We start from the raw sequence: 25,933 nt of genomic DNA on the forward strand, positions 1-25,933 counted from the left end.
GGCAGTGTATTCATGCTGGGAAAATTCATTTTAAAAGCTGCAATGATATGCAGTAATTTAATGTATAAAACAACATTTTTTTAATTGCACCAAGAGTTAGATCAAGGAAAAAGAAAAGGGGAAGGGGTGTATGCATTGGTTATAGAAGTTTGCACTATGTTCTAGTATGAAGAAGAGGATCTGGCTTGTCTGGGTATCTTGAAGAGCTAACTAGATCATCATGTGTTAACAATAATCAGAATTATGCCATAACAAGAATGGATGGGAAGGAAAAGGACATGAAATCTTTTCTTCCTGACCTACTAAATCTAAAAGAAATTTGATTGCAGGGGCCGGCAGGTGGTGGGTAGAGTGGTGATTATGGCGCCGGACTCCCACATGGCCTACTGAGGTTAGAGTCCTAGACCTGGTGGCTTGCTTTCTCACTTTCCCTCTCTCTTCTTGCTTTCTCTTGTTTTTTCCCTCTATGGTCAAATATATAAAAAATAAATAAATAAAGTCAAATAGTTTTAAAAAAAAAAAAAAGGAAAGAAATCTGATTGCAGACACTTGTTGGTTACATCCCAAGAGTCCATTCAGCCATTTCTGACATCCCCATTTACACTTGAGGTTCTGAGTGATCTGGGAATGCTGACTCCATCCTTATTTCTAGGGCTGAGTACATGATCTAGTCTAAGCCAGCCAAGTGAACCAATGAGAATAATACCATGCCCTTTTTAGGAATGAAGGAACAAACGCATATCCCCATTCGTGGACAGGAGACATAGAACTGCCATGGTCTTTTGCTACCATGAGGACAGCCAGACTGACTGATGCCAAAATACCAAAGAGGGCAGGGCCAAGAGAGCCATAAGCAATCATGTCAGAGTCCTCATAACTCTGGACCAAATATCACCTGAAGTCAGCCCTGCCTTTGGCCTTCTAAAGATACATGATCTGATATACAAAAGGTCTTCAGAAAGTTTATGAAATCACATATTTAAAAAAAAAAATCTACAGGGGACCAGCAGGTGGCATAGTGGTTAAGGCACTAGACACTCCCACATGGCCAACCACAGTTTGAGTCCTGGACTTGGTGGCTTGCTTGCGCTCTCTCGCACTCTCTCTCTTGCGTGCTCTGTGTGTGTGTGTGTGTGTGTGTGTGAGTATGTCTCTCTCTGGTCAAATTAATGAATAAAAAAATAAAACTAAATAAAGTTATAAAAAAATCTAAGTATCATTTTCAAAAAATTTTTGTACCAAAATAAGCTTGTATTTTAATTATATTTTCTCACCAACTTTTTGAAGTACCCTTACCATCCCTTTGTTGTCTAAGACAATTTCAGTTGGTTTTACTGTTACTTTCAGAAGATTACATCCTAACTGATATATATGCTCACCCTGATTTTTATCTATAGTATGCCTTGGGCAAGAAGATGGAATAAATGTTTAAAATGGCCCTAACACTTTCATATGCTTTATTTTTTTTTTGAGAGAGAGTGTTTTTGCTTTAGGGTGCATGTGTTCATCGGAGAGACAGACAGAGAGACAGATAATGAGAAATCACACCCCGGGGTGATGCTGAGGGGTTGGGGGAAGGGGGATTGGCCATGCTGCAGTCCCCTGTCCTCCACTCTCCTCTTGGAATTTTAGGCACACGTGTACACACACTCAGTGTCAGTTTCAAGCCACTGGGTCGAGGACTTAAGCTGTGTTTGGCCACATGGGAGTCCAGTGCTTCAACCACCAGGCCACCTGCCAGCCCCACTTTCATACATTTCTAAAGTATTTTCCCAAACTTAACCCTAAATTATTTTGAAAGCACAAAAGGAAAGCAATCACTTTATCATAATGGCGGTTCCAACCTGTCAGCAATGCATTTCTTCCACAGCTTCTGAAAGCAAAAGACCGTGCTGACTCTATAGCCAAGTGATTAAGAAAGCAGAGATCTACATGGCCAACTGTATTGGAATCTCAGCCCAGGGGCTTGAAAAACACACCAGGTATGTTTGTGTGCATGCTCAAAATTTCAACAGGATGGGACCAGCAGGTGACATGGTGGTTAAAGGCACTAGATTCCCATATAGCCGACAGCGGTTTGAGTCCCAGACCTGGCAGCTTGCTTTCTCACTTTCCCTTTCTGTCTCCCTCTGGTCAGATTAAAAAATAATAACAACAAATGTTATTAAATAAACAATTATTTTCAAAAAATATTTCAACAGGAGGGAGAAATGGAAGAGAAGGGATTGCAGTATGACTATGCCCCATCAGAGGTGCTTTCTCCTTCTCTTGCTGTCTCTCTCTGGCAAGCACACACACACTCTGGTGGTTATAAAAGAAAAGCAGGAAAAAAAAAAAAAACACAAATGTAACAGACCAGCTCTAAATTCTTTTTAATCTGGTCAGAAGCAAATGATCATAATTTAAAGACTTATCCTTATAAAAGCATTCTCTTGCAAATCAGTTCTGTCTTCAAGTCTTCAAACTCCCACTTCACATGGCCTCTGAGAGAAAGCTACTGAAAGGAGGCCATGAATACACTATTTCTAACCCCCAGAGAACTCCACCCAAGGGCAAGAAATAAGACATTAGGAATATTTATGTTTCGGAGCACAGAAAGGAGATTCTGATGTATTCAGGAATGAGGGGGAGGGAGTAGACAATGTTGAGTTATGTTTCATTCATTTGTTCTAATTTTAGTTTCCTCCCAAACTGAAGTATTACAGGAAATTCTTAGTGTTTAATATATTGGATACTTTGCATCAAAATACAAACAGGACAGAACAACCTATTGGCTGTTGTGACATTTCTACCTTGCTAGTCAGCAGCAAAACAAAGATAATGTATTAACCAGCTTCTCTGACCCATTCATCTTCTCAAAATATGCTAGATTCTTAGCCTAGAAAGATGTATGATGGTGAACATTCATCTTTTAAATGTCATTGAAACAAGGCTACTACTTCGAACACAAAGTCGTCTTCCTTATTTCCTTCACTATTACTAAGTAAAACTTTTCTAAATGGCATGCCCTCCTGCAAATTCAAATATAGATAGAAGAGGCCCATTACAAAAATATGCATTTCTCTACGTGCCCCGAATCTAAAAGGAACCAAACAGGCCAAATGGAAGCAAACAGAAAAGCCAACGAAAATCAGACGTGAACACCTTAAAGGCCTTGCATGAATCTTGTTTCTTATTTATGTTTCTGATGAGTTTTCTTGGGATTCTATGTGTGTGTGAGAACTCAAAACACTGAAAAGCGAAAGCAGTCTGCAAACATGAAAACATATTTCGAGAATGATCCTAGTGGATCTCAGACTCTGGTTGCTGCTTCCACTCCTCCCATCCTGTTCTACACATCCCTTTCCCTATCATACTGACTTTCCTCCCTTTTCTTCCAAAGATAAATGCACTATCCTCTGATACCTATGAGGCAGAAGTCCCATTAGCATTATTCTTGTATTGCATTTTCCTTCTTATGGAATCACAGGAGGGGGACACATTATTCTAAGCAAAGACAATCAGCAGCCAAACTGCCTTTTCTTCTAAGATACGTGTATACTTACTTTGAAAAAGAAGAAATAATACTTGCAAATACACTGCTGGAAATTCCTTGTATATGAATATTGCTTTCTCTATCTTTGTTTCTTCCTAAATAGATTAGAGAAGAACTTCTACCTTTGAATCACCAGAAAAAAGTCGTAAAAGGACTTCATAGGTTGAAGTCATGATCAGATTAAGTAGGGGTTAAAATGATCCCCCACCAAGGGCTCATACCTCTAACACCAAAAAAACTGTAAAAGACCCAGGGTACCTCTTCCTTGTCACTGTAAAGAAATTCGATCAACTGCCTGCAGAACTATCTGTGAGATTCCCCTTCTCTCCTTGTCTGTTCCTTGTCACTAAGAGAGAATACCAATCAGGTTCCTGGGTCCTCATACTTATCGAAAAGACCCACCTTGGGACCAGCAGTTAGCGTAATGGCTATGTCGCTGGACTCCCACGTAGTTGACCATGGTTCGAGTCCCGGACCCAGTGGCTTAAACTCACGCCAGGCGCGTGTGTGTGCATGCCCAAGATCCCAAGAGGAGAATGGAGGAGAAGGGATTGCGGCATGGCCATCTCCCCTGGGGGGTGATTTCTCGCTTTCTATCTCTCTGTCTCTCTCTGTCTGTCTGGCGAGCGCACGCGCCCTATAGCAAAAACCTCTTCAAAAAAAAGAAAAAAAGAAAAAAAAGAAAAGGCCCACCTTCAGGGAGAAAATTGAAAGAATCTCACAAACACTTTCTGAGCACTGTCTTTGACAGAGTACAAGAGACCATGCGGAACTCTTCACTGTCCTGAAATTTCCATTCATCCTGCAATTAATAGAAACAAAGAATGGTCTGGTTCAGAATGTGGAGGGGCCCTCAATTAGCTTGTAACTCCTCAGCCTAACATCTCTCTAATTAACCATGTCTCTAACTCCAGCTCTGCTAATGACCGTGTACTTTGCTAAATTCTATGCCAGTCAAGGACAGAGAACAAATCCCATTCATCTGGTAAAATCTGTGTAGGTCTATTTTTTTGAAATTTTTTTCTAAGGCCAAGTTAACTATTAGTAGAGAAACTTCCCCAAAGTATAACAAAAAGAATATACACTAAAACAACTGAAAATTTCAGAATCTCTTTGTAACCAACAATTATGAAAATGGAGATAAGGATAATATCAAGTTCTACTAGCCTTATCTGGTTACTTCAAGTATCATCCTACCTTGAAACTGCAAAGATGAACTTTATAACACAGTTGAGCACTTTCACGCAAACAGAGCTGGTGGTATTGGTGAACACAGGAAACCAGGGAACTTATTACCCTTCTGTAATATTTGTGATAGCTAATTCTCCAAGAATTTGCAAAGAACCTTGGGTATTAGAATCATATATTGGGATGGGGGATAGTATTTGATTTGGAGGTATGGTGGAGTCAAGAAGAAAACTGAACAAGGATGTTTTTAGGGTTATTTGGAATGTTCACCAGCCTAGCTGGGCAGCAGAGAAGAGAGATAAGGATTATCCACTACGATAACAACTGTATCAGGCAAAGAAGGAGAAATCTAAACATTCTAGATAAGAAATCATCTTTGCTGACAATCTGTGATGTTTAAGCCAGGTCAACTTTTTGGGTAATGTGATCTGACCTAAATTTTAAATATTAAGAAAGTTAGGTAAGAAGAGAGCAAGCAGGGTCAGTAGGTAGTACAGTGAAGTTGCTGGACTCCCACACAGCTGATTATGGTTCGAGTCCCAGACTGGCAGCTTGAAAATCACACTGGGCACATGTGCATGTGTGCCCAAAATCCTGAGAGAAGAATGGAGGAGAAGGGATTGTGGCAAGGCCATCCCCCTTGGGGGGAGGTTCATTTCTCACTTTCCCTCTCTCTCTAGTGAGTGCACACATTCTAAGGCAAAAACCTAAAAGAGAGAAAGTAAATCTTTCTTTATCCCCACCACTTACTCATCCACCATCTATCCTACCCTGCCTCTGCCCCCAACAAAATGGCCTTCTACCATCTCTGCTTACAAGCCAGTTAGCAAATCCAGTGACTTCTGCTCTTAAATAATTTTTTCAGGTTTATGAAATAACTAAGTCAAGGAAACTTCACACACACTTATTCATGCTATATTCATAACAATTAAATTATTTTTCCTTGGCCCTTGGGACCAATGGGCACATATTGTGCTCAACATTTTCTACCTATCTGTCCTAATTAAGTATTTCATCTACATACCTGCCATGTTAAATAGATGTCCATTCTCAAGGACACAGAAAGACACACGTGACAACAATAACACATATACGCACATACATTGGCACACATAATATATCCTTATTTGTCTTTACAAGGAATAAAGTAACTTCAAACAAACCTAAAAATAATGCTAAATAAAGAATCCTACTTTTGCTAGTTTACATCTCTCGAGCTTCACAAATAACCACGCATCAAAGCTCATTTCTTTACTTTCTCTCATGAACTACAAAACTGTACAAGTGTAGCCTTTTCCAACCAAAACCCTATTTTAGAATCTCAAGGGGACCCCTAAAGAATATTGATACCCCTAAAGAATATTAATCTCTAGGGGTGGGCAAACCCCTAGAGATTCTGATGTCATTGGTCCAGTAGAAAGGGTTTTAAATTTACAGACAGATGGAGCTGTATTTGAACCTCTTCTCCCTCACTATGAGTTATATACTCTTGAGCAAGTTACATCAATTCTCTGAGCCTTAGTCTTCTAATGTGTACAATGAAAATGTTTTACTATGGGGATCAAAGACAACATATGGAACATCCCGGCACACTCGCTGGCCCAAAGTACTCCCCCAAAATTGTCAGCTTTGTACTAATACTTACCATTTTTTAGGTTTCTGGAGAGTAAAAAAAGAAACAGTATAAGAAGAAGCTCCACAGCCTAAAATGATTCTAATATGCTTAACATGCTATGCCGTTCAGTAACTGTGTCCACACACACAAAAAAAATCTGAAATACTTTTTGCAGCATGTCAAGGAAGTAATTTCAGGGCTAAGCAATGCTGTATTGTTTAATTTTATCTCACATTTTTCCTATTACATGTCTTTCATTTAACGCAAACGTATTAACTATGTGGGATATTACATAAACAATATTTTCCCACCTAATGGAGGTTAATAGAAAGCGCTTTGATGTTTACTAAAGGGTAGAGCAATACTTGTTTGTAAATGAAGCCTGATATTAGTGGTCAGTTGTATATTGCTCTTTTTCCTTGTTTTTAGTTTTCTAAGTAGCATATGAAATTAGGCTACATGTGAATCAGAGTGGAGAGAGGCTGGACACATTACCAAGATGCTGTTAAGTTGCCATGGTCTGGTAGCCCTCGGTAGCATCTTCTCTGTGCAGTAACTTGCTATCAAACCCCACCAACACAAAATGTGTGACCATGAAAATCGAATGCAAACAGTGAGAAGAAAAACATGTGCAAATGGGGGGAAAATCATCTTTTCATTTCGGTACACGGACCTGAATTAGAAACTGGGTTTTGGACCAGCCCTGTAGTGCAGTGGTTATGGGAGCTGGATCCCACATGGACAACTGTGGCTCAGATTCTGGCCCTGATGCGCTCTGGGCATGTGTGTATGTGCCTAAAATCCCAACAGGATGGAGAAATGGAGGAGGAAAAGAGATTGCAGCGTGACCATGCTCCATTCAAGGGTGCTTCTCCCACTCTGTTTTGTTTTCCGGTGAGCACACACATTCTCTAGTCATTTAAAAAAATAAATAAAGTAAAATAAGAAGCTGAGTTTTTTCTCTAAAGCCATTCCACGTTCTTTTTTTTTTCTTTTTTTGGAGAGTTTTTTGCCATAGGGCATGTGCACTCGTCAAAAGGACAGAAAGCGAGAAATCACCCCCCAGGGGAGATGGCCATGCCACAATCCCTTCTCCTCCATTCTCCTCTCAGGTTTCCTTGTTTTTAGTTTTCTAAGTAGCATATGAAATTAGGCTACATGTGAATCAGAGTGGAGAGAGGCTGGACACATTACCAAGATGCTGTTAAGTTGCCATGGTCTGGTAGCCCTCGGTAGCATCTTCTCTGTGCAGTAACTTGCTATCAAACCCCACCAACACAAAATGTGTGACCATGAAAATCGAATGCAAACAGTGAGAAGAAAAACATGTGCAAATGGGGGGAAAATCATCTTTTCATTTCGGTACACGGACCTGAATTAGAAACTGGGTTTTGGACCAGCCCTGTAGTGCAGTGGTTATGGGAGCTGGATCCCACATGGACAACTGTGGCTCAGATTCTGGCCCTGATGCGCTCTGGGCATGTGTGTATGTGCCTAAAATCCCAACAGGATGGAGAAATGGAGGAGGAAAAGAGATTGCAGCGTGACCATGCTCCATTCAAGGGTGCTTCTCCCACTCTGTTTTGTTTTCCGGTGAGCACACACATTCTCTAGTCATTTAAAAAAATAAATAAAGTAAAATAAGAAGCTGAGTTTTTTCTCTAAAGCCATTCCACGTTCTTTTTTTTTCTTTTTTTGGAGAGTTTTTTGCCATAGGGCATGTGCACTCGTCAAAAGGACAGAAAGCGAGAAATCACCCCCCAGGGGAGATGGCCATGCCACAATCCCTTCTCCTCCATTCTCCTCTCAGGATCTTGGGCATGCATGCACACACACCCGGCGTGAGTTTAGGCCGCCAGGTCCGAGACTCGAACCACGGTCGACTACATGGGAGTCCAGCGACATAGCCATTATGCTAACTGCTGGTCCCAAGCCATTCCACATTTTTATAAATGAATATTTCTAATAGAAGAATTCCCAAGAAAAGCGATGCGAGAAGAGGTACACTGGATACATCATGAGTCCTACCTTTGACAGGATGGCCTTTCACAAAGGAGTTCCAGCCGGTTACTAAAAATGAGAGCAAAGCATTCCTGAGAATAGAAGGTCTTGCTGTACACAGGCTGAGCACCGAGACTCATGGGAAACGGAGCAAAGGAGAGCGAGGGCAATTATTTTCATTCTGTCTTCATGTTCCAGATATTGGAAAGAATAAAAGAGGCATTGGAAAAAGGGCCCCGAGGCACCACCCCAAATGTTTTAAATTACTATTCTGAACCTTCATTAACCATCAAAAATATGCTATGCTGAACACAGACTTCGGTAGATATCAATCAAAAGCACATTTTCTCACAAATGAATGGGGGAAAAAAGCCCAACCCTGGCATCTTTGTTCTTCCTGATTCTTTTCTCTGGGAAAATATTGCTTTAAATTGCTGTTTGTTCTCATAATGGACTCGTGCCTTTGAGGTCTTTACCGCTTAAAGTGCTCTTAATGTACAGTCAATATACATGTAAAGTTCTCACTGATTATATGCAGCTCAAAGAATTTCAAAACATCTCCCTAGAAGCTTTGCCTTTCTCCTCAGAATTCCCAGATGAGCTTCCTGGAGGCTGATTTTCAACAGAGCACGACACAGTCTCCTCTCGGAAATGGATTTCCCCCAGACATGGGCGACATCAAAGGAGGGCTCACTAACGCGAGCGCCATCTCTCTGATTTCATTGAACCACCATGCCGAAGAATGAAAACGCCTGTTCACAGATAGGGGCACCACGACGCCAGGCGTGCCGCTGGCTCTAACCCTGCCCGCCCATGCTTTGTTGGCCAGTTCTGATGGCTCCATTCCTCACCTTTGCTGCATTTACTTCGGAGGTTCCCAGCTCTCTTACTGAAAACTTCAGCTACAGTCAATGGACACAAAGCGCATTTCGTTTTCCTGACCCCTCTTCGGCACTGGACAGGGTTAGCTCTTAAAAGTATCTTCACTTTGATTCCATTCCACATACACTTCTTTGTGTCTTTGGGGATCGCTTTCCCGTACCCTTACATGAGTCTGCATCAACCTTCTCCCATCTCATCCTGAGCACTCATTTTCTTGGGGGAGACTACAATCATTCTTCTGCTACTTTTTAAAGAGACAGTTCTGCTAAGGGGCACTTACAACTTGCTAGAGAGGCAGAGAGAGATAATGTGAGAAATCACTCCCCAGGGTAGGTGGCCATATTGCAATCCCTTCTCCTCCATTTTCCTCTCTAGACCTTGGGCATGCACACACCAGGTGTGAGTTTCAAGCCACCAGGTCCAGGACTCAAACTGCTGTCAGCCATGTGAGAGTTCAGTGCCTTAACCACTATGCCACCTGCTCAACCCCAAATGCAATCATTCTTAAGACATTAATTACCGCATATTGGCTAAAGACCACAACCACATAATCTCATTTATTATTATGTTTAGAGAGAGTTTTGCTATTGGGGACATGTACTGGCCAGAGAGACACAGAGAGACAGAAAGCAAGAAATCATCCCTCTAGGGGTGTGGCCACACTGTAATCCCTTCTCCTCCATTCTCTTCTTGGCATTTTGGGCACACATGCACACATGCCTGGTGTTGGATTCAAGTTGCAGGTCCAGTATTTGAACTGTGGTCAGCCATATGGAAGTCCAATGATGTAACCATTATACCACCTGCTGGTCCCAACAACCACATAATCTTAAATCTTCCCTTGCTTGTCCTGGATATCTAAAGTGAGAATGACTGCAGATAGAAAGCACATTTTCTAATGCAACAGGGTATAGAGCAGGCAGGGAACCCTAAGCTTTACTTAAATCTTGAACGTAACTTCCTAAAGGAAAAGAGTTATGGTCCCAGAGACAAGCCAACCAATCAGGAAAACAAATGTATTTGTTTGTTTAGATTTTTAAGATTCCTTGTCCTATTCTAAATACAGCTTCAAGTGCTGGCTTGTGCTTTTATTGCTAAGAAGGTTCTCATATTTATGCACAGGCAAACAGGCGTACATGCACACACACACACACACACACACACACAACAATGACAGCCATTTCATTTTGCTCTGTGGGTCATTTGGAATCAAGTATCTTGAGACATACTCAGCACAGTCAATCCCACTAATCCTGGCGGAAAGTCCAATCTAAGAGTGAAGAGAAGGTAAAAGTGATGGGAGAACTAGTCTGGACTAGGTATATGTCTGTCTCTCCCTTTCTCGATATAATCTTTGCAAAAATAGAGACTGTTGGCTTGCTTTGTATCTTTCTTCAGTGCTCTATCTTTCATACCTGGAATGGTACCTAGCACAAAGTAGATGCTCAATAAAATGTTTCTCAGAACAAAGAAAGAATACTTGATGACAAGATGTCAGGAGTGACTAAACCCATCTAGATTTTTTAGGCATGCTGGGAGAATGATAGAGCACAAAAAGTCCACATGATCAAAAAAAAAAAAAAAAAAAAGGAACTCCAAGAGAAATAATGAAATCTCCCATTACAACGTGCCTGATAATGGCATAATGGCATCAAATGCTTTGTATGGGATGTGCATTGTTAGGATAACACTGGTCAAGAGAATGGAAAAGATGGGAAGGTGAAATACCTGTATATTCCACACCATTTTGGGAATGGATTTGAGATACAAGCTTTGCAACCACCGGATGACAGTCAGTTTGAGGCCAGTACATGATGTTTTAGATTTTGCAAAGCAGACTTCTCTTCAGAAACTGTAGGGAAGACCCAGGTGACTATCCGTGGTGATGGGACCAGGGGCTATACTGAGATGTAGGGGAATGAGAGTCAGATGTGGAGCAGAGGGTCTGGCTTCTCATCAAGTCATGCCATGAACCAAGCTTCATGTGCTCTGTCAGGTACATATTGTGATGCATGTACTGCTCACTCAATCTCTGAACTCATCATTTCATTTGACAAATCATTAAAAGATACCTACCAGGTGCAAAGCATTATGCCAAGTGCCTTAGGGGAGAGAACAGAGAATCAAGTTCCCTGCCCTCGAAAACTGAGCTATTGTGTGGTAAGTTGAGATTGCTGACCTCTTATGAGCCTCTGAGTTTATTTGAGTCAGAGAACCTCTGGTGCAATCCTGGACATGAAAACTGTGCCTTTTGATATCTGCCTCCATTGGCCCCTTTTAAATACTCTATCTGTAGGTGCATATCACAGGAATGCTAGAGACAGTTATTCATCATTTTGTTATAAGAAAGCATACACTGGAAATTGCTCAGGTGTTGCTGGCTTTCTGGGACCTCCAACAATCTGGAAAATTAATACAATTATGGTGTTAGGCACTCTCAAATGTATCTATACCAATATTGACTATGCCCAATGGATAATCTGTAGTTCTAGTATGACATACACGTATAACTTAGATCGCACTTGAAGGAAGCAGTTATTAGAACACACCGCACTAATAAATAAAAAGTGGGAACTAACTAAGAACCAACCACTCTTAAACAAAAGTTGGGTGGGTTGAAAATGACTGATAACAGGTTACACGATCTTGCAGAGTAAGTGTAAAGTCAGAATCCGAAAACAGAGTAACATGGAGTCAGGCCACGTTGACACTCTCATGGAAGGTGCTGCTTATAAGGAGAAAGATCACTGGAAACAATCTCATTTAGAATGCCCTGCGCAATTTTGAGCACTCCATTTTGAGCATGTCACGACATGGGAGGCAAAAGAAGGCAAAGCAGGAAGAGTTGTATATGATGCCTGGGGAAAAGGTAAAAATCATATATGTTAATAGAAGGAATGAGAGCATGCAGACAGGACTGCAGAGAAAACGTGCAAAGATCATTGTGGAGGTCAGGATGCTTACTTAACAGCCTCTGAGTCTACCCACTGCAAAATTTCTCCTCCGAGGGTAAAACACCCAGAATGCCAGATTGTGGACATGGCAAATCTGAGTACAAAGAGAATAGAGAACTTCCTCATGAAGGGAGAATTCAACAAAGGGAATGCTCCAAAGAAAAAATGCTGAGGTTTCCTTAGAGGAAGTGCCTAAAACAAGGTTATGTAAAATTTAAAGAATGCTACAGAAATAAAAACCTCACAGTAATCCTCATCTGTTATCCTGTTTTGAGGTGTGCTGGAGGAAGGGAAGAAATACGCCCAATTTCCAATGATTGCTTTTTTTTTTGAACAGATAATGAAGCCACAACCTAAAATTCTGAAGTTTTCCCTACTTGCCACCTGGCAAGCCCAAACAGAAGCAATAAATTTTTTAAATTTAATTCACGCACAAAAAAAGAAAATCTGACCATTTCAGAAGAGAAATGCAGAAAGAAATGCTAGCAAGAAAAACTTATTTAAGATGTGCATGTGTATTAAAGTAATTAAATAAAAAACATGGAACAGGGAAGAAATTATTTTAATATTTCAAAGTGTTTTATTCAGAAACGTCAGCAAGCAGTATCACAGAATGAGGAACTTAAAGGACTTAACCTTTCTGCTTGACCCATGGCAGAATTAAATTATATCTTCCCCAACCTGATTCCTCCCATGAAATCTATTCTTTTTAGGATGAAGGTCAAGTACCGAGTGCGACTGATTTAGTGCTGCTCTTCAAATCCAATTCCATAATCATACTCTTGTCTCAAAATACCAGCTGGACATCAAAGATGAAAAGGAAAAAAGACACAAAAATGCAGCCGCATGCTCGAGAACATTATGAAGCTGAAATACAACCATTTCAAATTCTATCATCCTCAAGTACAAATAGAATTTTCATTCATCAAATACAAAGCAAACACAGAGCTTGTTGCTGGCTTCACTGTTTTTGAGCGTCTCACCTTTTCACACGAAGCAGTACTTCCCACTGCCATCTCCCCTTGCTCTAAAGAACTTGAGTTTTTTGAAAAACTGCAGTGCTTACATTAAATTATCTCTTTTCCTTTTAATGTCCATGCATAATAATCACTTGACTTCAGAGAAAGTAAAATTCAACAACCCATGGTATTACTGAAAACACTTCAAAAACAGGCAGGACCAAAATAGCACAGTGGACAGGCAGGTATAGCAGCTGTTTTGTCTTTAATATAAACCTGACAGCAGCTTGGAGTAGGGAAGAAAAAAGTTTTTATTGATTACTACCTATGTGGTGATGCAACATGAGGTTTTGAGGAGAAAAATGCCATTTAAGTAAATGCCCTCAAAGTTTGAGCTAAGCCAAAGGGCTGAACATTGAAGGAATTTTCACACCCAATTCTCTGTTCTCTAAAGCATTTCCAGAAGCATGTCCCAGATTAAAACTGTTTTTCATGGATAAATTAGGTTCTTAAATAGATAACCTTGTACATATAATCAATTAGCATGTATTAATTGAATACCTACCATGTGCTCTGCTTTTTGCCAGGCTCTTCGCAAAATAATAATAATAATAATAAAGAGGTTCTTCTGTTTAAGAAACCCATAATTTGCACAGTGAAAATAGATCACTTCAAACTAAAAAGTTTTGGCACAGCAAAGTAAACAACAAAGTGAAGAGACAACCTACAAAATACAAGAAAATATTTGCAAACCACTCAGTTGGTAAGATGTATAAAGAACTCTAAAATATATAAAGAACTCTACACAATAGCAATGAAACAAATAATTCACAAATTGGCAAAGGACTTACATGCCTATTTCTCAAAAGAAGATATATAAATGGCCAGTGGGTATATAACAAATGCCCAATATCATTACTCATTGAGGAAATACAAATTAAAACTATAATGAGATATTATCTCACACGTATTGGGATGGCTATTATCAAAAAGACAAAAGGTAAGTATTTGATAGGATGTGGGGAAAAGGAAACCCATATATCCTGTTAGTGGGAATGTAAAGTAGTACAACCATTATGGAAAACAATATAGGAGTTCCTCAAATAATTAAAAATAGAATCACCAAAAGATCCAGCAATCCTACTATTAGGTGTATATATATCAAAAAATATTAAATCAGTACGCCTAAGAGATATCTGTACTCTTCATTCACGTCTTTCACGTTCACTGCAGCATTATCCACAATGGCCAGGATATGGAATTAACCTGTGTCCATCAACAGATAAAGAAAATGCAGCAAATGAATACACAATGGAATACTATGCAGTCTTTAAAAAGAAGGAAATTCTGTCATTTTGCATCATGAGTCAATCTGGAGGCATTATATTAAATGAAAGAATCCAGGCACAGAAAGACAAATACTGCATGATCTCACTTTTATGTGGAACATAAAAGAGTTGAACTCATGGAGGCAGAGAGTAAAATGGTGGTTGGGGAAGGGACAACTGGGAAGATGTTAGTCAAAGGACATAAAACTTCAGTTGGTTAGGAGAAATAAGTCCAAGAGGTCTATTATATAGTAGAATAACAATAAATTGCATAACTACTGAGAGCATATTTTGAGTATTCTTACCACAAAAATATAAGTATGGGAGATATACAAATTGGCCTGATTTAGCCATTCTACAATATACAAATATTTTTTAACATTATGTTATAGGGACCATCAGATGGCATGGTGGTTAAGCGCGCTGGACTCCCACATGGCCATCTGTGGTTTGAGTCTCAGACCTGGTGGCTTACTATTCCACTTTTTCTCTCTCTCTTTCTCTTTCACTCTGTCCCTTTCTGGTCAAATTAAGTAAATAAAGATCAATAAAATAAACGGTGGCAAAAGCAGATTGCATAATGGTTACATGGCTGGACTCCCATGTAGGCGACTGCGGACCCAGCAGCTTGAAACTCACACTGAGCTCAAGTGTGTGCATGCCCCAAACCCTGAGAAGAGTGTGGAGGAAAAGGGATTGCGGCATGGCCATCTGCCTCTCTGTCTCTGTTTCTCCAGCATGTGCACGCACCCTATAGCAAAAAATCTCTCTCTCAAAAAAAAAAAAAAGATAAATAAATAGAAATCTGCACTTTAATCAGGGTTATCAGGCATCTAGGCATCAAAAGCTAAATTATAGGCCCAGTTTCTGTAGTGCAAGCAGAAGTATACTTTGTGCTGGAAGCCACATGGCCAACCACAGGTCTGGATTCTGATCAACCCGAAACATACCAGGTATACACCCAAGATCTTGACAAGCTGGAAGGGTTAAAGAAGGAGATCATAGCATGACGAGACCCTGCTGAGGGTGCCTGTCTATCTTTTTCTCTCTTTTCTTTTCCCCATAAAATATACAAATTAACTTAGCAAAAAATGAAAGCTAGATTATAGGACCAGACAGCAAATCATATGTTGTTATTAAAGTAATACATAATATGTAACTTCTGTGGTCAAGAAGTGGCCTGAGTTCAAAGGGACAACACGTCATCATGAGCTTGGCGGGTTGAGGCGAACCTTCAAATAAGGTGACAAGTTCTGACAGCTCAATAAAAGAAGAAACAACAAAAGAATTGTGAGAAAAGTCAGCTGAACGGAGCTTGGGACAAAAAGACCCAAGTCAATTGGAGAGGCAAAGAAAGAATACCATTGGCTGGGTCTGCTCTCCTGAAGACAATTCAAAGTTGTGGATGTCATGGGATTCATGGCATTTTATATGCCATGTAGTATGTACCTATGAGACTGTCTGCCCACTATCCTTCCTCTCCATTCTCAAGGAATGGAAGGGCAACTCTGCAGACAAGGCTGACTGGCTAAAGCAATAGTTACTCACACTACTAACCTGTAATCAGCTAACGCCTCTCACAAAAGAAGGCTAATAAGCTAGCTCCTCACTGTTCCAGATTCCAACAAGGTAGAGACATTCATGTCCTATTCTAGCTGATGACTCACAAAGTGAAGTCTATCCTGGGCTCCTACAAAAAGAGATAAGACTGAACGAAGAAGAAATTTTGCTCACCATGCACCTTTTCTTTTCTGGTCCTAAGTATGTACATGGCATCTGAATCTCTGGCAGCTACCTTGTGATGAAGAGATGACAAATAGGAATCTGAAAAGCCTACAGTGAAAAGTAGAACATTAAAGGTTCTTTATTATTATTTATTTATTTATTTTTAGAGAGCTTCTTACTATAGGGCACGTGTGCTCACCAGAGAGACAGAGAAAGAAAAAGTGAGAAATCACCCCCTGGGAGGATGGCCATACCAAAATCCCTTCTCATCCAGTCTCCTCTTAGGATTTTTGAGCACAGAAGTACAAGTGCCTGGCATAAGTTTTAAGCCACTGGGTCCAGAACTTGAAACGTGGTCAACTACATGGGAGTTTAGCGACGTAACTATTATGCCATTGGCTGGCCCCTATTAAAAGGATCTTAATGATGTCACTAAAATAGGGGTTCAATCCTAACTCTAGACTTTTTGTTATAAAAGTCAATAAAGTAAATAGTATCCCCTTAGATATTAATCTACCATTAGTGAATACCTTCTTGTTACTTGAATCTAAAAGTATTCCTGATTCACCTGCCCTTATCCTTCATAATCCCAAATCTACAAGGTCGCCCCCCCCCCAAAAAAAAAGGCTTATTCCTTATGACTGTAGACATCAGGGTACAGTTCACTGCTCTAAGGACAAGGCTCTGACTCAAGTTCTTCCCTGGGATTTTACAAAGCAAACCTGAAAACGAAAGTCAGCTCTCTCACATAACTTATGTCATTTAAAATATGAAACTAAGCTTGTCAGTAGCTATAGTTTGGGCACTGAATAGAAAGCAGTAAGAAAATAAGTTGGTAATAAGAAAAGCAAGAGTCAACATGCACAAAGGAACATAGACAAAATGTGGAGAGAAAATTCTAGTGGGGCTCAATTCCTCGGTGCTGCTGTTCGTGAACTCACCTGCAGTCCTGCCCTTTCCGCCCTCTGGTGAGTTAACCATTCTTTTTCTTTTTCTTTTTTCTATTTCTAATGCCACAGGACATTAGAAATACCTTTGAGAAAGAAAAAAAAAAAAAAACCCAATGGGCCCTGGTCATACCACAGTCCCCTTTTCCTCCAGTTCTCCATTTCATCAGGATACTGGGCACACAGCAAATGCCCAGCATTTTTGCAAGCCACCAGGGCCAGGATTCAAGCCATGGTCAGCCATGTGGACTCCAGCTCTCTTGCACAGTGTTTAAATGCTGCACCATGGGAGGCTGGCAGGTGGCGTGGTAGTTAGGAGCACTGGATTCCCACATGGCTGATCGCATTCTCATTTTCCCTCCCTTCCTCTCCTTCCCTCCCTCCCTCCCTCCCTCCCTCTCTTTCTCTCTCTCTCTCTCTGACTCACTCACTCATTTGCTCACTGTGTTCCTCTCTGGTCAAATTAAAATAAATAAACAAATGAAGTTAAATAAATTTAAAAAATAAAAATAAATGCTGCACTATGGAGCAGCACACGTTAACCACTTTTTGAATTCAAAGTAAACCCTTTGTGTAACTCAATGATCAATAGTTGAGTTAGAATCCTTTAAGATATGACAAAAAAGGGGTCTATATATAATAGTTTATATTATTCCCTTATTTTAAAATTTTCTTATGAATTTTCATTAAACATAAAGAGCTACTATGGATTTTCCAGAAGGTCAAAGTATACAAAAAAGATAACATGTATCACTTCTAAATCAATGTAGAAAATGCTATCATTACTCTGGTGAGTTTAAATCCCACCTTGACCAGTTGGCAGTTTTGTGACTTTGAATAAGTTATTTAAACTTCCTGGACCTCAGTTTGTTTATCTTTAAGACAGGAATAAAAATTGTATTTAACTCACAAAGTTTCTGAGTATTAAATAAGTCATTAAGAACAGAGAACAATGTAAAGATAGCTGGTGCCAGCTGGTTCGTAGTGGTTAGGTCACTATACTCCCAAGTGGTCAACCATAGTTCCATTCCCAGACCCAGTGGCTTGAAACTCATACAGGGTATGCGCATATCCAAAATCCTGAGAGGAGAATAGAGGAGAAGGGATTGGAGTGTGACCATCCCCCCTGGGGTGATTTCTCACTTTCTCTCTGTCTCTCTGGTGAGAGTATGTGCCCTATAGCAAAAATCTCTCTTTAAAAAAAAAAATTGCAAGTGCTCAATAAATGTAAGTAAATATCCTTGAGACCACACTAAGATCCTGAAAATAATGAGATATCAGATTCATAAAAAAGTGAAATTTTAGCTGTGGGATGACTAAATTAATCTTTTAAGCATGCAGTGTATACATAGCACTCTCTATAGTGCTTGAAACATCACCTAATATTAACTCTTAAAATAAACCTATTTAGTAGTTGTAACCATAGAAAACTGAAGGCAAGAAAACTAAAGGCCTAGAAAAGTTCCATAATATATCCACTATGACATAACTAGAATTGGAGTCCAAGGCTGTATGAATTATACGATTTCATTTTTCTCATGATATGAGGCAGCCATACGAATAAGATATACTGAGCATTTTGGTTCTATATAGTGGAGTAGAATGATTATAATAGACTCTAATCTGACACAGGAGTTGGGTATAAAATCAAATTTTAAGGCAAAACTAAGTATAGACAAAATGACTCATGAATAATGTCTAAGTCATCTTACAGTGTGGAATGGGGTAAGCAAAGAGAAGAGGATAGAGAAAGATAGCAAGTGAACAATAGAGAGGCAGGACGTTAGTGAGAAACAGATAGGGCTTATTAACTGTTGATGATGACATGTATAGTATTCTTAACTGGATTGGTCTGAGAAGTATTTCATGATGGGCAAAGTATTTTTACAAGCAAAATGAGAAATAGCAATTGACTGTTTTAAAAAATAATTAGAATAATAAAAATAATGATTGGGGAAAACATAGAAAAGATATTGAATGTTGAGGTGGGGAGATTAATGTCTCTGTACTGACGGACATGCATGGCATTCCCTTTTGAAAAAGCAATGTAATACACTGTAAAGTTATATGTAATCCAATGTAATATAAAGAAGATTATGATGATGATAATAAAAAAATAAAAATAAAAATAAATAATGTCTAAGTCATCTTTAAATTGCCAGAACATTAGTACAGGAAAGCATAAAAGCCAAGAATTTATTCTTTCAGTTGCTCTTTGTATTTTTTTTTTTAATCTTTGAAGGGATTCGTGGAGCCCCATGGAGCAAAGAGACATATTTGTAAGCCCTTGTGTTTTTGAACTAGTATGGTACACTTTGTAGAAGATATATACAATGCAACTGTATGGTGGCTGCTCTCCAAGAGAGCACTGTCTTGAGGAACACAGTTATCCACTCTGGATATGGTCATTTAACTTCTTTTACCTCTTCAAGAAGGTGAACCGGCTGAATCGAGATCAGAAACAAAGAAGAAAAGTAGGACAGCCCCATACAACATGGGCAAAGTATTTTTACAAGCAAAATGAGAAATAGCAATTGACTGTTTTAAAAAATAATTAGAATAATAAAAATAATGATTGGGGAAAACATAGAAAAGATATTGAATGTTGAGGTGGGGAGATTAATGTCTCTGTACTGACGGACATGCATGGCATTCCCTTTTGAAAAAGCAATGTAATACACTGTAAAGTTATATGTAATCCAATGTAATATAAAGAAGATTATGATGATGATAATAAAAAAATAAAAATAAAAATAAATAATGTCTAAGTCATCTTTAAATTGCCAGAACATTAGTACAGGAAAGCATAAAAGCCAAGAATTTATTCTTTCAGTTGCTCTTTGTATTTTTTTTTTTAATCTTTGAAGGGATTCGTGGAGCCCCATGGAGCAAAGAGACATATTTGTAAGCCCTTGTGTTTTTGAACTAGTATGGTACACTTTGTAGAAGATATATACAATGCAACTGTATGGTGGCTGCTCTCCAAGAGAGCACTGTCTTGAGGAACACAGTTATCCACTCTGGATATGGTCATTTAACTTCTTTTACCTCTTCAAGAAGGTGAACCGGCTGAATCGAGATCAGAAACAAAGAAGAAAAGTAGGACAGCCCCATACAACAGTGGCTAAGTGCTATGCATTTGAAACCAGATCCCACATGGCCAACTGTAGTCTGAATCCTGGTCCTGATGACTAGAGAAACACATTGTGCACGTGTGTGTATGCCCCAAATCCTAACAGGACTGCGAAATGGAGAAGAGGCTGTGATACGACCACGCCCTATCAGAGGTGTCTCTTTCTCTTTCTGGCAGGCACACGTACCCTCTGGCCATCTTTATAAAAAGAAGGAGAAAAAAAAAGAACAGTACATTTATTCAAATATTTCCATATCTTAAAAAAAAATTAAGCAATTTGCCTTCTTGTGTGGACATACTGCCTTTGTACTCTTCTATGTCAGAATAACAGCTAAATATTGCAGATGGAACATGTATTGATATCTTTACCAACATTCCAACTCAAAATGCTACAAAACACAAGAGAAAAAAATGCATAAAAAGATTCAAAACAGGAGAGAAAAAAAAATACACTTTGAAGGCTGGTGAGCACATGAAGTTGGCAGACTGTTGATCAACTATGTCAACAGTGGGGACTCTTTTGTAAGAAAATCTGTTCTGAAGACCCCCCAAAAGACCCAGGATTTGGGGGCAACAGATGCCTATGAAACAAGAGAGTAAACCAGAAAACAGGAAAAATGACTGAAAGTCTATATAAAAAGTATTCACGTCTCCCAAATATTCTCTCCCACTCCTCATAGATGCCCTATAGACTGAAACCCCCTACCCAACCCCCTCGTACCCACATCACCACCCCCACACACACACCCAAGGTCATCTTGAGCTGCAATAACAATGGCTCCAGCCCAGCCCTCCTTCTGAACGTCACGTGTGTTCACAGAACATACCAGTTTTGTCTTTGCCCCACCTTTCCCTTTCATCGATCACAGCAGTGGTTCCAACATAGCAAACTCTCACTGTCACCATACACGCAGCTGATTCTTGGCCATTTGTTTTGTTCTTGTACCTCACTTGGAATTTTACATCTTTTCTTACATGGTGCCTTGGATGAAACAGAATTAAATATCCCATCACACTTACATAATCAAATAGTATAAAACTTAAATATTCATTCTTACACTCATGGGCTACACCTCTAATTGGAGACGTGGGTAGAATCTGGTGGGTTAAACAGGGATGAAGGAAAGAGACTACTAGTTCTTATCTTTGAACAAACCTCAACAGATACAATCTAAAACTGAAAAACAAACCAATGAATTTTAAGTATAAGCATGGTTTTTTTTGGAAACACAGAGGTAAAACTCAGAAGAAACAGCTCTAAAAGTTAAGTGTTTTACTTTGGGGAGAGGGAATTGAGCTGAATAGAGACAGAGGACTGTTGTTGGTCATTATGAATCTTGTAGTGCTGTATAATTTTTTAAATGATCTGTATGTAATTTTGAAAAAATAAAACTTAAAATCAAAATATATAGGCAGAAATCTTTTCCTACTCTTAGTTGTTAATTTCACATACCATTTTGCTTTTACACCTTATTCTTTCCAAAAATGTTCAACTGATCACATGGCTAAGTCAAGTTAAGATATCAGAATGATTACCTACAAAGCACACTTTAACTAAATTTGAGAACACCCACAGTAAAATACTATAACCTAGTTGACAGCCCAGCAGTCAACTGAAGGCTTTCCCAAATACATTTTTTTCACACGCAGAGATTCTCTAATATATCTAAAATGATTCAATCGATTTTTAACTGTGATTTACATGTAGCTTTACAGCAATATATTCATTGAATACAGAAAAGTAGGGTTGTATTCAATCTGCAATTTCCACACTACCACCCTGAGGATGATACAATTATGTTAGATTACTGCCTTAAGAAAACTTGAAACAGTCACTGGTTATATTTCAATCAAAATATCTTCCTTTCAAATTTTTTTAAAAGGAAGCTATCAATCCATTATTATACTGCTTTAAGCTTATGAGTTAAAATGAGTACTTTGTGAATTATTTCCTTGTGTTTAGAGTAGCTCTGAAATACAGATTCACAAGCATTATTAGATGTGTGATCAACCCCACTGAGAATTGCTGTGAATAAATGGCTTTAGCAAAGCTAACTGCTGAAACTTGGCACTCACTGTCAACAGCTAGCGACCGTGTTCTCTCCCATCTACAAGGATGTTTCACAGACAGTGCTTTGTTTGATAACTTCCCTAGTCTCATATACTCTGCAATTACTAAAAAACACAACTCAAATTTGCTTTTACTAAATCACAATGAATTTGGCCTCCTATATTTAACATATCTTAAGGTTTCAAAATTTAGTTTTTCTTCCACTGCAAAGATACAGGTCTGCATAAATTCACAAGGTCATTACATAAATTCACAATATTCACAAGAGAGAGGCAGTGAGGGGGGAAAGTGAGAAATCACGCCCCAGAGGAGATGGACTCACCACAATTCCTTCTCCTCCATTGTCTTCTCAGGATTATGGGCACACACAGATGTGCTCAGTATGATTTCCAAGCTTCTGGTGCAGGACTCCAATTCTAAAGTCAGCCATGTGGGATCCAGCCTCCTTACTCACCATGCCACTGGCTGGTCCACTAATGTTTCTTTTGATAGCTTTATGGAGACATATAAAACTACTGAAAACCTTAGGCATATTTCAATTCTGGATACCAAATTTCTGAGCATGAACTTGGTCAAAATGGCCCAACAACAGAATATCCTATACAGAAAACTCTCAGAAGTGGTATTTTCAAGACAGTACTCTTTCCATACTGTTAATGAAGGTTAATCATGTAACAGTTCATCTAATTGCAAGGAAAAGATTTCTGGCCTCAGATAGTGACTGAAATTATTGGGGTAGCTAAAATTAAAATGTATTAGGTAATGATTACATATTAGAAATGCTGCCTCAACTGCCATCATACTCATTGTTCTACTTAGCTTCATTACTATACTCAATCATTGGGCCATCAGGAAAGTCATGATGTATTTTTCTATGCAAAAATGTGTCATGACTTTTCTGATGACCCAATATCCTCACATTGGTTAAATCTCAAAACTAGAAACAGTATTTTATTTTTAATTTGCTAGAGGGAATGTGTGCTCTGCAGAGACAGAGAGAGAGAGAGAGAGAGAGAGGAAGGGAAAAAAGCACCACCCAATGGGGTATGGCCACGCCACAATCCCTTCTCCTCCATTTCTCCATCCTGTTGGAATTCTGGGCACATACATACAATGTGCCCAGTATATTCTTCAAGCCGCTGGGGTGAGGATTCAAACTACACAAGTGGCCATGTGGGATTCAGCTCCTTTACACCACAGAGTCAGAATAAAGCTGAATTATTTTTAATAAAGTGCTTTTGTGTTTTATTATCAACAGATATTTCAGATTGAACATTATATTTATGTATTTTTTTCTCCTTACAAATCCTTATCCAAATATGCTACAGTGTATCATGCTATATAAGTTAAGGTTTATAAAATCAACCTCCTACGCAGCAATAAACATCATCAATATACATCATCAACACTTCAATCAAGCAATGGTTCCAAATTTCCATCATAAACTGTAAGCTCTACTTTCCATAAACAACCTAATTTGAGCTCAAAGAAGATATTAAGTTTTAATATTAACTTCTACTCCTGAGAAAGCAATGCAGTATAACCAGTGTTAGAAGAAATACTAAAATGTCTCAGCAGTATCTATCAAGTTTGAGATCCTGGTGAGAAAGTGACACAGCAGTGAACAAAAAAAAAAAAAAAAAAAAAAAAAAAGGACATGATACCTTCTCATTGGAATCAAATCATCTTTCTTTATTTTTTTTATAGCAAAAACCTATAGGATGCATGCACTCACCGGAAAGAGACAGACAGAGAGACAGAAAGTGAGAAATCACCTCCCAGAGGGATGGCCACGCCGCAATCCCTCGTCCTCCATTCTCCTCTCAGGATCTTGGGTATGCACACACACGCACCTGGCATGAGTTTAAGCCACTGGGTCTGGGACTTAAACTGCAGATGATTACATGGGAATCCAGCAACATAGCCATTATGCCGACTGCTGGTCCTCAAGTCATCCTTCTTTAAATCAACAACACTGGCAGACACGGCACTCCCCAGTTGGAAAACAACTTCAAGGCACCATTATTGAAACTATGGACAAACAGCTACAAGAAAAGCTAAGTGTGTAAAAACAATGTGCACAGCACCATATAACACTCCATGAGCAATAAAAGAACATCTCCATAATCTCCCTCCTCTACCAGAGCCTTTCTCATCCCAAAGTAGAAGCACCCAGGGATACCCAAAGGACAACAAAATCAGGTATAACTCAACGTCAGAAAGCATTAATAAAATCCTTCATGTTGACAGACTGAGTGACAGAAATTATACACTGACATAGATGCCCACAATGCGTCTGATAAAGTCTAATATCCATTTCTAATCAAAACACTTTTTAAAATCTTTTGAATAATAGATACTTCTATATATCGCATTTTAATGATGAGAAAAATAGAAAAATCCCCATGGAAACAATGATTTAAACAATCAAGGATGAATGCTGAAAGTTTCTGCCAACTCATTTTTTTTTTTTTTACTTTTTTTGAGAATTTAGTTTTGATTTATACATTTTTTCTTTTTAGAGAGATTTTTTTACATACAGAGTATGCACTTGCTAGACAGGACGTGAGAAATCACCCCGAGGGGGATGGCCACGCTGCAATCTCTTCTCCTCCATTCTCTGCTCTGAATTTTGGGCATGCATGCATATCCACCTGGCATGAGGTTTTTTTCTTTACTTTTTAAAATGTATTATTATTATTTATATATTCAATCACTATACATCATTTAGATTGTAAAGAGACTTTACCCAGCATTATGTACACCTCAGTTGAATTCAAATAAGAGAATTAAACAAGAGACAAACATTTTTCAGAGGTCATCAAGAGTCTCAAAAACATTCAGAGCCTTTTACATACTAACTCCATGTCTACGACTTTACCTTCTGAGATAAGTGATTAGAGATATGTATACATAGAAGGTGCTTCTCACAGTTAAAAGAGTGGAACAAATACAAACATTTAAAAAGCAATGGTAAAGGGACCAGCAGTTAGTGTAATGGCTATGTCACTGGAATCCCATGTAGTCGACTGCGGTTCGAGTCCCAGACCCGGTGGCTTAAAACTCATGCCGGGCGTGTGTGCATGCGTGCCCAAGATCCCGAGAGGAGAATGGAGGAGAAGGGATTATGATGTGGCCATCCCCTCTGGGGGGTGATTTCTCGCTTTCTATCTCTCTGTCTCTCTCTGTCTGGCTGGCGAGCACACGTGCCCCATGGCAAAAACCTCTCCAAAAAAAAAAAAAAAAGGTAAAGAAAAAAATATTTGTGTATGTATCCATATTTTACCTGTAAAATAGTGTGTAGTCATTTAAAATGCTATCTAGAATACATAAGAATATGGCAAATGACTGTTATATTTTAAGTAAAATAAGCTAAATAACAGTAAAATCTTTATTTTGTTTTAAAAAATCCATGTATTCATAGACACCTATGAAAGAATATGCCTAAATTTTTCATAGTAAAGGTGAAATTATAAATACATTTTCTCTTATACTTTTCTGTTTTCCCATCTTAATCTATAACAAACATGCATCCCTTATGAATTCTGAGAAACAATTAACATTAAGGGTCTGTGCAAACCAGAGGTCTCTTTTC

Source organism: Tupaia chinensis, unplaced genomic scaffold, assembly GCF_000334495.1.
Source record: "Tupaia chinensis unplaced genomic scaffold, TupChi_1.0 Scaffold000368_1, whole genome shotgun sequence".
Taxonomy (NCBI): domain Eukaryota; kingdom Metazoa; phylum Chordata; class Mammalia; order Scandentia; family Tupaiidae; genus Tupaia; species Tupaia belangeri.